The sequence below is a fragment of the Mastomys coucha genome, unplaced genomic scaffold (assembly GCF_008632895.1).
Source record: "Mastomys coucha isolate ucsf_1 unplaced genomic scaffold, UCSF_Mcou_1 pScaffold22, whole genome shotgun sequence".
In the NCBI taxonomy this organism is placed as follows: Eukaryota; Metazoa; Chordata; class Mammalia; order Rodentia; family Muridae; genus Mastomys; species Mastomys coucha.
Window position 1 is genome coordinate 187,448,280 of NW_022196905.1, and position 12,878 is coordinate 187,461,157.

Genomic DNA, 12,878 nt, shown 5'->3' on the forward strand with positions numbered 1-12,878 from the left:
TGTGTGTGTGTGTGTGTAGATCATGAAACTAAAAGGGGGACCATGGGAGGAGGGAAAAGAGAACTAAAGGGGGAGAGAATAATAGAAAATGTGTGCTATAGAAGCAGAGGCTGTCTGTGGGGCAAGGGGAGCCACCTGTGGTAGGATTTTTATAGTTTCCTTGTATTTTCATGTTTCATAGACCTGGGCTAATTGCCCTTATAACTTCTTCAGTCACCTTGAAAATGTTTCAGTCAACTCTGCAGAGTTTTTATAGACCCTACCAGTGCAAGAGTACTCAAGATATGAACACCTGTTCCTCATGACTCAGTGGCCCCATCCCATCCATTCTCACGAGTGCTCTGATCCTTGGCAAAGTCAGTAAGCTGTGCTCCTGTGGCTCTGTGGAGAGGCAGGACATCCTACAACCCAAAAGCCCAGCTTCTGTGTCAGATGGCTTCTGTCCTCTTACAGAGCAGACTGTTCAACCTCTCTGCGTTTCTTTCTGCTCACTGGTTTTAAAAGAGCACAATCATTACGCCTATTGAAAGAGGGTTAGTGGGAAAACCATGAATTAATTCTGAGCTGGATAGAGCTGTCTCTTTGGACTGTTCACTTTAGTTGTTTATCCTCATTTCCGACTCAGCTTTTCACTAAGTATGGTTCCTTCACACCTATCTTCTTCAGAGTTATGAGAACTATAGTGGGTGGCCAGCACAGGCCTTCATGCCTTCTTCTTGCTGTCTGCGCATTTCCCACACGATCCCTAGGTGGCATTTTCCAGTCTTGACTGTCAGATCCACTAAGTTGGGGCCTTTCCACCTCCCCTTTCTTATGCTTTTCACAGCATCTGACACCATGCTTTGAAAACAGTCAATACTACAGGAATGAGCAGGTGATTAAAACAGAATGTCCCTCACGGCCTTCTTAACATTGACTCTGCCTTTTGAGAATGAGTCCCAGTGGACTTACCTACTGCCTTAGCAAGGAAACTCCAGGAACATGTTCAGATCTTCCAATTTCACTGTCGGAATCCTTTGGGAGAATAGTAAAATCCTGCAGTAAAATGCCAAGTGCCAGCTGCATGTGGACACAAGATCTGTGTCATTAAGATGAGGCTCTGGACCCCTTATGAGCATCAAATGCAATCATCTACCTTTAGCATTCCTGCCTGTCTTAGAGAGGAATTGAAAACCTGCCTCGTCTACAACATTCCCAAGGTGACTGGCACACACTAATTAAATCAGACTATGTCTAACAGTGTTGAATATCTGTGTTTATAAACCTCATCTTTGATTTTTTTCTCTTTTGGTGGACATCCAGAAGTGGAATTATATGACCCTAGAGTTCAGTGCATACCTTTAAGGCCCTTGATAAACATTGCCCAGCCACTCCTCCAGAGAAGGCCCATCCATGTATACACTTCCTCAAGCAAACTAATTTCACTGCTTTCTTGGATCCTGGTATGTCCAACCTAAAGCTTGAAAGACCAAAGAACTAAAGCAAGATTACATTACTGTTTATCTAACCATGTCGATGATGCCATCGAGACCCTACAGTCATACGGTCAGACTCTCTCATGGCGCTTCCCTTGTTTCCTACCCTGCCAGAGATTCCTTGTCTTTCATTTGTAGAAGCCTTTAGTGGGTGTCTTAGTTAGGGTTTTACTGCTGTGAACAGACACCATGACCAAGGCAACTCCTATAAGGACAACATTTAATTGGGGCCGGCTTACAGGTTCAGAGGTTCAGTCCATTATCATCGAGGTGGGAACATGGCAGCATCCAGACAGGCATGGTTCAGGAGGAGCTGAGAGCTCTACATCTTCATCTGAAGGCTGCTAGCAGAATGCTGGCTTCCAGGCAGCTAGGGTGTGTGTCTTAAAGCCCACACCCACAGGGTCACACCTACTCCAACAAGGCCACACTTCCTAATAGGGGCACTCCCTGGCCCAAGTAGATACAATCCACCACAGTGGGAGTTATGACTAGAGGGTGGAAGACCTCAGGGGGCTCAAACTCAAGCAGATCGGGTAGACAGAACCCACATAGTTCTGAGGGTGGCGCTAGGCACTTCTCATTTCCTAGAATGCTTACTCTTGGTCCAAGTCACACGGCCTGATCCAGTCTCCCGGCTTCTATCCTAGCCCTTCTCCACTCACCCTATACAGTTTTGAGGTAATCTCTCAGGCTACTGGACAGGAAGGCAGCTGTTTACTGATGTGAGGAATGCCACCATGCTGGGGTCTCCGGGGGTGGGGAGAGAAGGCAGATAACTCAGAACAGGCAGAAACAAAGCTTCAATCTCAAGATAGTGTAAGTGTTAGGACAGAGCTGTGGGTTGAACTTCTCTCCTGTCTAAGAGATTAGAGTCTAGGAACAAGAAATTTTTCTGGCCAATCATCTATTAACCCACAAAGTCTCAGGCAGTACCTTCCTTGAAGGAGAATCCTTTGATTCATCCCTTTATCCGTAGAATAAAGCTATGACCCACATGATGGCTTGTCACACAGTCAGCCTCTCTCATGGCATCTCCCTTGTTTCCTACCCTGCCTGACTCGCCTTGTCTTTCAATGTGCCATGCTCTCTTTCCTCCAAGGAAGACTTTTTCCCTACTTGATTTCAGTGTGGCAGCCTCAGGAGCATCTCACTGGGTGTGATCCCATCTTCTAAGATACCTCCTCAGACATCTGAAGCAGCATCCTAAGCGTGAGAGCTCTTAACGTCCAGCTCAGCTCTACTTTCTGAATTTGTCCTTGAGTCATTTACGTCTTATTAAGTGTTATTTCAACTTACTGGTCTCTCTTGCTTTCTGCTCCATCCCAGAACCTCAAAAATGTATCTAATACATGGGTAGATTAGAAAAAAATTCACCGTGGTGTTATGACAATGGCGCACTCTGTGAAGCACAAGGACCCGAGTTTAAGATTTTAAAATCAATCAGAAAAAAACCTTACATGGATGGGTCAGCTGTCACTTAGGAATTATGGTCTGTCTTGCTGACTATGACTGTGTTGGACTCCCCCAACCCTCATCCTTCACCCTTTAGTGTGAAGACAGGCACAGACATGTTTATGATAATGGCAGAATTTGCTTTAAGAAAATATTCCATCATGGGAAGAAAGACATGCGAAGCCAGGCACAGGCACGATGGTGTGTCCTGTGTAAGAGGGATCTGGGGGCTGAGGATGCGAGTCAGACTCCACCCAGCCCAGGACTCACCTCCACGTATCCCATGTCTCCTGTTCTCTCCTGTTAGCTTCCTTCATGTAGCCTGAACAGTACCTTCAGGGAGCGCCTTCCAGGAAGCCTGTCTATATTAGGACTGTTTCTTCCTAGCTTGGCTACCAAAAGGAGTTTCAGCATGAGTAATTCACAGACAAACCTCTAACCCTGCCAGCCAGGATCCCAGAGCAACCGTCACCGTGGTCATGGGTGGGACACCTTCCTTGGACCAGTTTAGATTAGATGCGAACACTTTGCCTCTTGCCTCAGTCAAAGGTGTCAGGTCCTGTAAATCACTGAGTGTACTCCAGGTGAGATGTGAGAGGAATTTCCCAGGGAGCAGTTGGAAGTACTTCTAGAGGAAGAAACCGTGCTAGAGACCATACAGGGCTGGGGTAAAGAGAAGTGAGTGACCTAACCACGAACAGGAATGAAAGCAAGGAAGGAAAGAAGAGATGGAGTGAAAGATGATAAAATATAAATACGAATTAAAATTCCTGGAAAAGAGAGCGAAGCCCAGTAAGGATGAGGGTGGTGGTGGACTCAGAAGGATGACCAGTAAAATCTCAGTCCTGTCCTAGGTGGCCTCCAGCAGCCATTGGTGTCAGAATTCCTGGCATGGTTAGTATAGTTCCAAGCAGACTTAAGAATGCCATGGAGCTTGGAGAGTGTTCAAGACAGGCAATGAAAAGGCTGACCACGGGGACACCAGCACGCCAGCCTCCAGCTATCACAGAGTAGTGGAGATTATTTTTACCACCACTAGAGGGCAGTGTCAGGCCAGGCATTTCTCATGTCCTAGACAGGCGTTTTCTCAACTATGCTGAATTGTTCTTTGGTCAATTCTTTGGTCAATTATTGAATCTACCTTGTGATCCTTTTTAGCTTTACCTGATTGTCCGGAATAAAGTGGGGGTAGTAATGTTTCTTTGATTTATCTTTAAGGAGATGGGAAAGTAAATACCACATAAAAAATACACAGCCCATCCATCACCAGTCCTTCCTAGACACTGTTTAAAAGTACACGCTGCTCAATAAGGCAGTTCCTTAGTGGAGATGTGGGCATCCATGTGCATTTACCAATGGCCTGTGTTACTCTAGACACCGACCAATCATCCTTTAACCTTGGCAGAAGGCTTGATGGTATCCAACTTTCAAATTAAGAAATCAGGGCTGAGGTGTAGGTCAGTGGTAGAGTCGTTGCTTGTGCAGAGCCCCGGGTTCCTCAGAACTTAAAAAAGGGAGACGGGGGGGGGGTGGGGGTAAAGGAAACAAAAAGCAGAGAAGAGAAACAAAAACTAAAAAAGGTCCGCAGATGGGAAAACTGAAGCTCAGTGAAGCTCGGTAGGTCAAGTGAGGTCCCGGGGCTAGTAAGTAATAGAATTTCAGCTTTGGTCTGTTGTTCTCCCAAAGGATTGTAAGGCCACAGCTTACTCACAGGTCTTGAACTCCTGTTCTCTTCCTTGTGCTGCCTTGGCTAACTTAAAATAAAACATCAACAAAACCCAACACACACACACACACACACACACACACACACACACACAATGGTATGGAGCCCTTGAACTGCAATTATCAGTGCAAAGAAGAGATACTTCTTACACCTAGGACACTGTTGAGTTGCTCGTTGGGTTTACCCTTTCTTCCCTTATGCAGATGCAGATTATCTTTCAGCACAGTACCCAGGAAGCACAATATACCCCAATTATTAAGCAGGACCTGTGTCTGCTCCAGGTTCATCTGTTTATAGTTTGATCACTGACTGGGACATTTAAGCTATGGCTATAATAACCACATTAGCTACAGGGGTGTTGTTTACCCCTGTCTGTCTGCAGGGATAGTAGAGTACCATTAATAATGGTAGGGGTTGGCTCTCTCCCATGGGATGGGTCTCAAGCCGGGGCAGTCATTGGATGGCTGTTCCCACGGTTGGCTACATCTTTATCATCGCACATTTTGTAGGCAAGACAAATTGTAATAAATAACAGACCACACTTTTCTTCCCCTTGCTTCTCTCTATAAAAGGTGGGGAAGGGGAGGCTGGCCAGCTGGTGGACAATACTTGATTGAAGCTATAGCTAGTACATACTCCTGGGGAGCTGTGGCACCTCCTAGCACTGAGGGGTTCTTCAGGTGATGATCTGGAATCTGATCACCCATGGACTGCTTCAAAGCTGGGGAAGAGAGCGTGGCTTAGATCCAAGACCTACCTGGGCCTTGTTCTTCGTTAATTAAACTCCCCATCCTTACTACTGATTTACCCCAGGCCACACAGCTGGAGAACTGTGCTGGGCATGAAGACTCCTGTCCCCAGGAAGAAAGAGAATGGAAGAGAGGGCTTCCATTCCTGCAGCCAGGCAGTATTGGAGGGGCAGGAGCCTGTCTCTGTGAGTTAAGTCACCATCTCTGTAAGTCTGAGGAACCTGAAGCCCCTGGAGGAAGAGAGAGAAGTTGAGCCCATAATGTCAGGGAGGAAGCCAAGAGGTGGAGCTTTATGTTGGCCAAATTCCATCTACTGGAGAGGTGTCCAAATAAGCTAGTTTCCCCTCCAAACCCCTTACTGTTACTTAAGAAGGTTCCAAAGGTCCAAAGAAACCCTTTTTTTTTTTTACTTGTAGTAATAAATTCAGTTGCTTTCTGAGTTTTCACAGAGATCACAGTGGCCTTTATCTGAACTTTTTCACTTCCTTCTTTCCTTCCTTCCTTCCTTCCTTCCTTCCTTTCTTCTTTCCTCCCTCTCTTCCTCCCTTCCTCTTTCCTTCCTTCCTTCCTTCCTTCCTCCCTTCCTCCCTCCCTCCCTTTATTTCCCCCTTTGCTGTGCTGAAGGCTGAACCTGGGACTTTATCAGAGCCTCATCTCTACCCTCAACTCCTTTGAGCTTTAATAAGAACAAACCTACCAGGCAGTGGTGGTGCACACCTTTAATCCCAGCACTTGGGAGGCAGAGGCAGGAGGATTTCTGAGTTTGAGGGCAGCCTGATCTACAGAGTGAGTTCCAGGACAGCCAGGGTTATACAGAGAAACCCTGTCTTGACCCTCCTCCCTCCAAAAAACAAAACAAAACAAAAAAAGTAAGAACAAACTTCCCAAACGAAAAAGTATCCAAAGCAGAAATCCAAAACTCTCTGTTTTCTTCTTATGCAGGAATATAATGATTTTTTAAATTCTATATTTTTAATTTGTTATTAGGGAATTACTTGAAGCTACTGGGCCCACAGAATCCTAAGGGAGTGCTTCCCACCCTCCCTTGTCTGGTGACCTCAAAACCATGAGTGTGAACATCTCCAGTGAAAAATCTCTCCCCCTTTTAACATTTTGGGTTATTTTTATTGCCGGTTTGATGCTTCACACTATAATCAAAGCCTGCTATCTCTTGCTATCTTGGCCTTGCAATATTTGTGACTCACCCTAATCACGACCCTGTCTGGCACACACATCAGTAGTTACTTTGAAAGAAGTGCAAATTGTGAGCTGCTTCTTTCAACTTAATCTTGCATGTTTCATTTAAAACCGTTTCTTTACTGTATGGGAATCTATCTACGAACACATCAGGAAAGTAGTGTATATCTCTCAACAGGGGTGATATACGAAGCAAATTTCAATTTGGAAGTTAAGTGCTTGGAGCAATGAATGGTTAATTCTTTTATACGTCTTAGCTGAGAGGACGTTGTTTGAAAGATCACTAAACTAAACAATCTAACTTAATCCTTAGATTCCCAGATGTTCGCTAAGAGGAGTCTAGCATGTGGAGGTCTGACTTACATAGCATAGACTTAAGCTGCCTGACTTGGAATTGGACATATAGAGATATTTCCTGGCGCCGTGTCAGTTTAAGGGAATGTGTATATATGACCAGTGTCTAAAACGCATTAACCTGAGACCCTAGATTTCAGAACTTTGGGAGTCTCTCCTTCCACAGCTGGACTCTTTCCAGAGGGAGAGGAAATCTGAGATCATAGACTCCTTTGTGTGCCGTTATCCCATGTTTACAAGGATGCTGTGTGTGTATGTGGGGGAATAGTTGGCTGTAGGAGATTACAGTCTGCCTGGTTCTCTGGAGTGCTGTGTGCCACCATGTGGACAGCCTGGTGTCTGAGACAATTGCTGTGGAAGTGGCCCAAGCTTGGAGGCCTGGGCTGGGAATCAGGTTTGGTGCTGGCAAGCGCGTGACTCGGTTTACCCTAGCACTCTGCCCTCTCAGTAGCTCTACTGCCCCAACCCTACCACTCAGCTACTTTAAGCCTTAGCATTCCCAGCTGACATCTCTGTGTCTAAGAGGTATGCTGAACAGCCACAAGGCAAGACTGAGAAGAAGGCAAGAAGCGCCTAGAACGAGACACCTGCCAGGTGGCCAAGGACTCTGGCAATTACAGTTCATTTTAAACTTCCCAGCAAACACCCGTCAAGCTCCACCTACTCCTTCAGCACCTGGCACATCCACTCTCATAAACTTCACACCTCCAAAACCGCACTCCAGCCTCCTGATCCATTTAGCCCCGGAGAAAAAGGTTCATCTTGCAGACTTCAACCCTGGCCCTCACACTCTGGTGTGTTCCCTTGAACTCATCATCCAGTGCTCGAAGGCAATAGTTTCATAGATCGCCTAAAAGTAGCCCCCAAAACAAAACCGAAAGAAAAACCCATGTCATATCCTATTTGTGTGTGGGGGGAAGGGGCTCATTACGATTGGATTGTGCTCAAAGACCTCCAGTGGATGCCTGTAATAATAACACATAGGATTAAACCCTGTTCATACCATGCTACTCCCTACATACAGACTTATAAGGAAATGAAGTTTATAAACTAGACACAGGAAGAGGTTAACAATCACAGCTATTAAGGAAGAGCACCTGCAGCGAGCCCCTGTAATATAAGTTCTGTGGTGTTCTCATGCTCCTCTTCCTCATTGTGTTGGATTCATCTTCATCAACCCATCTAGGACGCCGTCCTCAGTTATGTCTGGGGTGTATGACGGGCTCTGAGACCCACATGCTCTCTCCCACTGGAGACACATGATATCCCTTCATTCAGTGTTTCCTTCCTGTATAGACTATTTTCTCGTTAGTTACTTAGTAGCCATGTTATCGACTAAGTTCTCAGTACCACCGGTGCTGGTGTTAGAGTCACCTTAAAGTGGTGTGCAACGTAAAGCTTAAAGGATTTCTTCTTTCTGGACTATTCCGTATAATCTTTTTAGGCTGCAGGGTGACCTTGAGAAGATGGAAAGAGAGGAAGACAGAATCTTGCTCAAAGGGGGACAACTCTGAGCGCTAGCTCCCACAGCATGAGTCAGGTGTTAGGAGATCCCAGAGGAGAAGGAACACCTGAAACCCCTTCCATTTTTGTCTGAGATGTGCCCAAGGGGTACCCTAAAACCTACATGTCTGTGTTCAGGGGATCCACAGCTCATGTGGTCTCCTATATTGGGTTAAAGGCTTCTATTAAAGCAATAATGCTAATTTCTTTGAAAAGTCTTTGGATTCTGTTAGTCTACATGTGCAGTACCTCACCCTCTGCAGCCGGTCTCTAGCCTAAGGAATGGGGGTTTCATAAACAGAGGCAGGCACTTGATGACCATGCCCTTCCTCTTGCTTGTTAGCCTCCTGAGATGGAAGTGATGGTGGTAATGGACTCCTGTGTTGCTCTACCACTTAACGGTCCTCCCCACTAACCAGCAGTCCTCCCCACTAAACAGCCCCATAGTGACCTGCACCATCTGTTTGTTGCTGGGATCGTGAGCGACTCACGCTTCAGCTGTGCCGAGCCAGCACGGCTTCGAGAGCGCCACTCTTTTCAGAGCAAGTGAGCCATGTTTTCATTTTCATCTTTAAGTCTGATAAAAAATAAATATCTTTATCTTGTCCCCCTAAGACATAGCCAGCTCCCTTATCTGCTCACCCCTTTCTACATGCCGCCATCTTTGGGTGGAGTGCCTGAGGAAGCCTCCCTTACCTCAAGCCCCAGCTCCTCTGAGTAGCCCTCCTTGAACCCTCCAACCAGACTAGACTGAGCATGTGCCTTGTATGCGCTCCCTTCGTCTCTTCTCCTGTCCTGCTCTTACGACAAACAGGAAAGGTAAACGGATGCTTTTCATAGCAACCAGGGAGCCGTCAGAGAAAACACAGGGCATGCAGTTATGCCTGACTTTTTGATGAAGCAATAAGTAATTCTAAGTGTATCACACAAAGTATTTGGATAGACAAGGTTTCATAGTATAGCCCACCCATCTGAGCACACAGAGGTTCACCCACCCCTTGCTCTCAAGTACTGGGGGAGTATTCTCATTAGAACTCCCTTCGTTTATCTCTATTTTCTCCCCATTGCTTTTCATTTCTCTTCTTTTTAAAATTAATTCATATTACATCCTGCTCTTGACCCTCCTCCCTCTTTTCCTCCCAATCCCACCCTCACACTGCCCTCTTCCCATTACCCCCTCTGCTTCTCCTCAGAGAAGAGGAAACCCTCTATGGGTACCAACCCACCCTGGCACATCAAGTTGCAGCAGGACTAGGTGCATCTTCTCCCGCTGAGGCTGGACAAGGCAGCCCAGCTAGGGGAAAGGGATCCATCAGAGACAGCCCCTGCTTCAAGTGTTGTGGAACCCACATGAAGACTAAGCTGAACATCTGCTTCATCTACATAGGGGGTCTAGGTCCAGCCTTTGCACGCTCCTTGGTTGGTGATTCAGTCTCTGTGAGCCCCCATGGGCCCAGGTTAGTTCACTCTGTAGGGATTCTTGCGGTGTCCTTGAGTCCTCTGGTTCCCTCAATCCCTCTCCCAACTCTTCCATAAGACTCTCCAAGCTCAGCTTAATGTTCAGCTCTGGGCCATTGTATGTCTCCTTCAGCTGCTGGATGAAGCCTCTCAGGAGACACTTATGCTAGACTCCTGTCTGCAAAGGTTTAACAGAGTATCATTAATACTATTAAGGGTTGGCTCTTTCTCATGAGATGGATCTCAGTTTGGGCTAGTCACTGGTTGGCCATTCCTTATGTTCATAGCAACTTTATTTGTAATACCCAGAAACTTGAAGCAACCTAAATGTCCTTCAACTGAAGAATGGATAAAGAAAATGTGGTACATTTACACAGTGGGATACTATTCAATTATTTAAAACAAGGACATCATGAAATTTACAGGCAAATGGATGGAACTAGAAAATATCATCCTGAGTCCTCACTCAGACCCAGTAAGACAGGTCAGTAACACAGACCCAGAAAGACATGCATGGTATGTACTCACTTATAAATAGACATTAGCCATAGAGTACAGGATAACCATGCTTCAATCCACATACCCAAAGAAGCTACATAATGAGGAGGGTCCAAGGAGGAATGCTTGAATCTCACTCAGAAAGGAAAATAAAATAGATATCAGAGGTGAATGGAGAGAGGGAAATGAGTGGGAGAAGGGGTAGGAATTAGGTGGGAAGAAAGGAGAAGAAGGCTGGAAGAGAGAATGGAATTTTGGTGTTTGAGAGAATGGAATTTGGTTCATCTCTAGGAACAGCCAGAGAGCTGGGATGGGAGAGGCTCCTGGGAGTCCATGGGGTCACCCTCGCTGAAACTCCTAGCAGCTGGGAATATGGATCCTGAAGTGGACATCTCCTGTAGCCAGGCTGGACTTCCAGTGGAGAGAGGAGGGCACCCACCCATCCATAAAACCTCTGATTCAAAATGTGCCCTGCCTACAAGATGCGCAGGGATAAAGACGGACCAGAATTTGAGGGAATTGTCCTTTCTCTTCCTTTTTAGAATAAGTCCAGCACCTCTTATTTCTGTGGCCATCTGAGTTAGGGGCCTCTCAACAGGAAATACTGTCTCGTAAGCTCTTCCGTTTTCTCAGAGTTCTGAGATAAGTACATTTAGGAGCCAATCAGAAGCTCTGGAAGGTGGGCTTGCTGCTGAGAGTCGGAGTTCAGAGAGGGATTTGGACATGGATGTCATGTGGAGAATGGAGGAGAGAGGAGTGAGCTGAATGGTGCCCTGGATGGAGAGGCTGGGAGAGAGGTTGGGAAAGAGGCTGGGAGAGAGGCCTGCAGCAGCTAACAGAAGGCTTGCCTGCTACTCAGCTACAAGTGCTTGGGATTGCAGGATCTTGAGTTCCTTGGTCCCCTAACTAGGGAACTTTACTCCTAGGTCCTCAGCCGGTAAATCTCTGGGTTCATCACCACCACTGAAGTCATCACCGCCAGTGACCGACCATGTCTGTCTGCTGGCTAGTTGCTGTCTATCTTCTATTTAACTCATGCACAGACAACAAAGCCTGAAGTTGTGCCACCTCCTCGTCTCCCAAGGACAAAGTCATTTAACATTTGATGCTTTCTTATGTTAGACATGCAGAAGCCAGCCTCAGTCCCCAGCGTCTGAAAAAAAAAATGCATACACACATTTCTGGAAAACTCTATTTTTACTATAAAGACATCCATCCCTTAAACTGGCTAAGGTGGTATGTCAATTTTTAGAGCCTATTATTCTAGATACACTTTGGTGTTACAGTGGGAAGCTGTAAGATTTGCTTACAGGGGATCTGGGATACATAATGTGAACCATACAAAAGGAACCAATCAGGGGACACAACAGAGAGCAGCAGCATGAAGGATGGCAGAAACTTAATCTGCTGGAAAAAAAATAGCTTTGCAGGATTTGAATCAAATGCAAATGCAATATAAGAAGAAATAATTGACCACATGAAAGTCAACATCACATCATAGAAGAAGCTGGGGGTGGGGGGAACGGCTGGAGAGATGGATCAGTGGTTAAGAGCACTGACTGCTCTTCCAGTGGTCCCGAATTCAATTCCCAGCAACCGCATGGTGGCTCAGAAACATCTATAATGGGATCCGATGCCCTCATCTGGTGTGTCTGAAGACAGCAACAGTGTACTCACATACATAAAATAAATAACTCTTGACGAACAAGAAGAAGAAAAAAAGAAGAAACTCTCGGCATGAAAGCAACTAGTGAAAGTGAACTATGTGCTATAAATGAGTGCCAGTCCATTTTACATTGCTATAACAAAATACTCGAGGCTGTGAAGTAGATAAAGTTCAGAAGGTTAAGTTTTGTTTTTGTTGTTGGTTGGTTGATTGGTTTGGTTTGGTTTGGTTTTTGTGGCTCATGATTTTAGTGGCTGGAGCATCTACACATCATGATCCTGATGTGCACCCAGGTTTTATTGAAATATGATAGAGAAATGTGAGGGAAAGTTGCCTCAGAAAAGGGAAAAACTATGAATATCCTTACAACAATCTCTTTGCCTAAGAGCTACCCCAGTTTTAAGTGATCCGACTCCTACTCTCAGGAGACATCCGTAACCTCTCTTGAGGACGGAGCACGGTGACCTAATTGACTTCCATGAGCCCAGGCCCAGAAAGGTTTTCCCACTTAGAGGCTCTGCACTGAGCATCAGGCTTCTAGTGTGAGCCTTCACAAGACCAACCAATCCTATCCTGAACACAGCAAAGAGGACTGTGGTCTTTCCGAGGGAACAACGCCAGCAGACACCCTTGCATTTAAGGAATGTGTGTGGGGAGGTTCTGACTGCTGAAAATACAAAGGATAAAATGGGAGCTGAACTAAACTTGGGAAGGGGATGGCAGGTCACCCAGGCCAACAACAGAAGAAGTCCCCTGGCATTGCTACAGTTTTAGAAGGCAGGGGCTGTTCAAACCCC

At 46.0% G+C, this 12,878-nt stretch overlaps 1 protein-coding gene across 1 annotated transcript in view; it reads left to right on the top strand.

The window, feature by feature from the left end:
- Enpp6 (ectonucleotide pyrophosphatase/phosphodiesterase 6) overlaps nucleotides 1-12,878 on the top strand; it is a 112,828-nt gene that overhangs the window by 27,495 nt on the left and 72,455 nt on the right. The window lies entirely within an intron of this gene.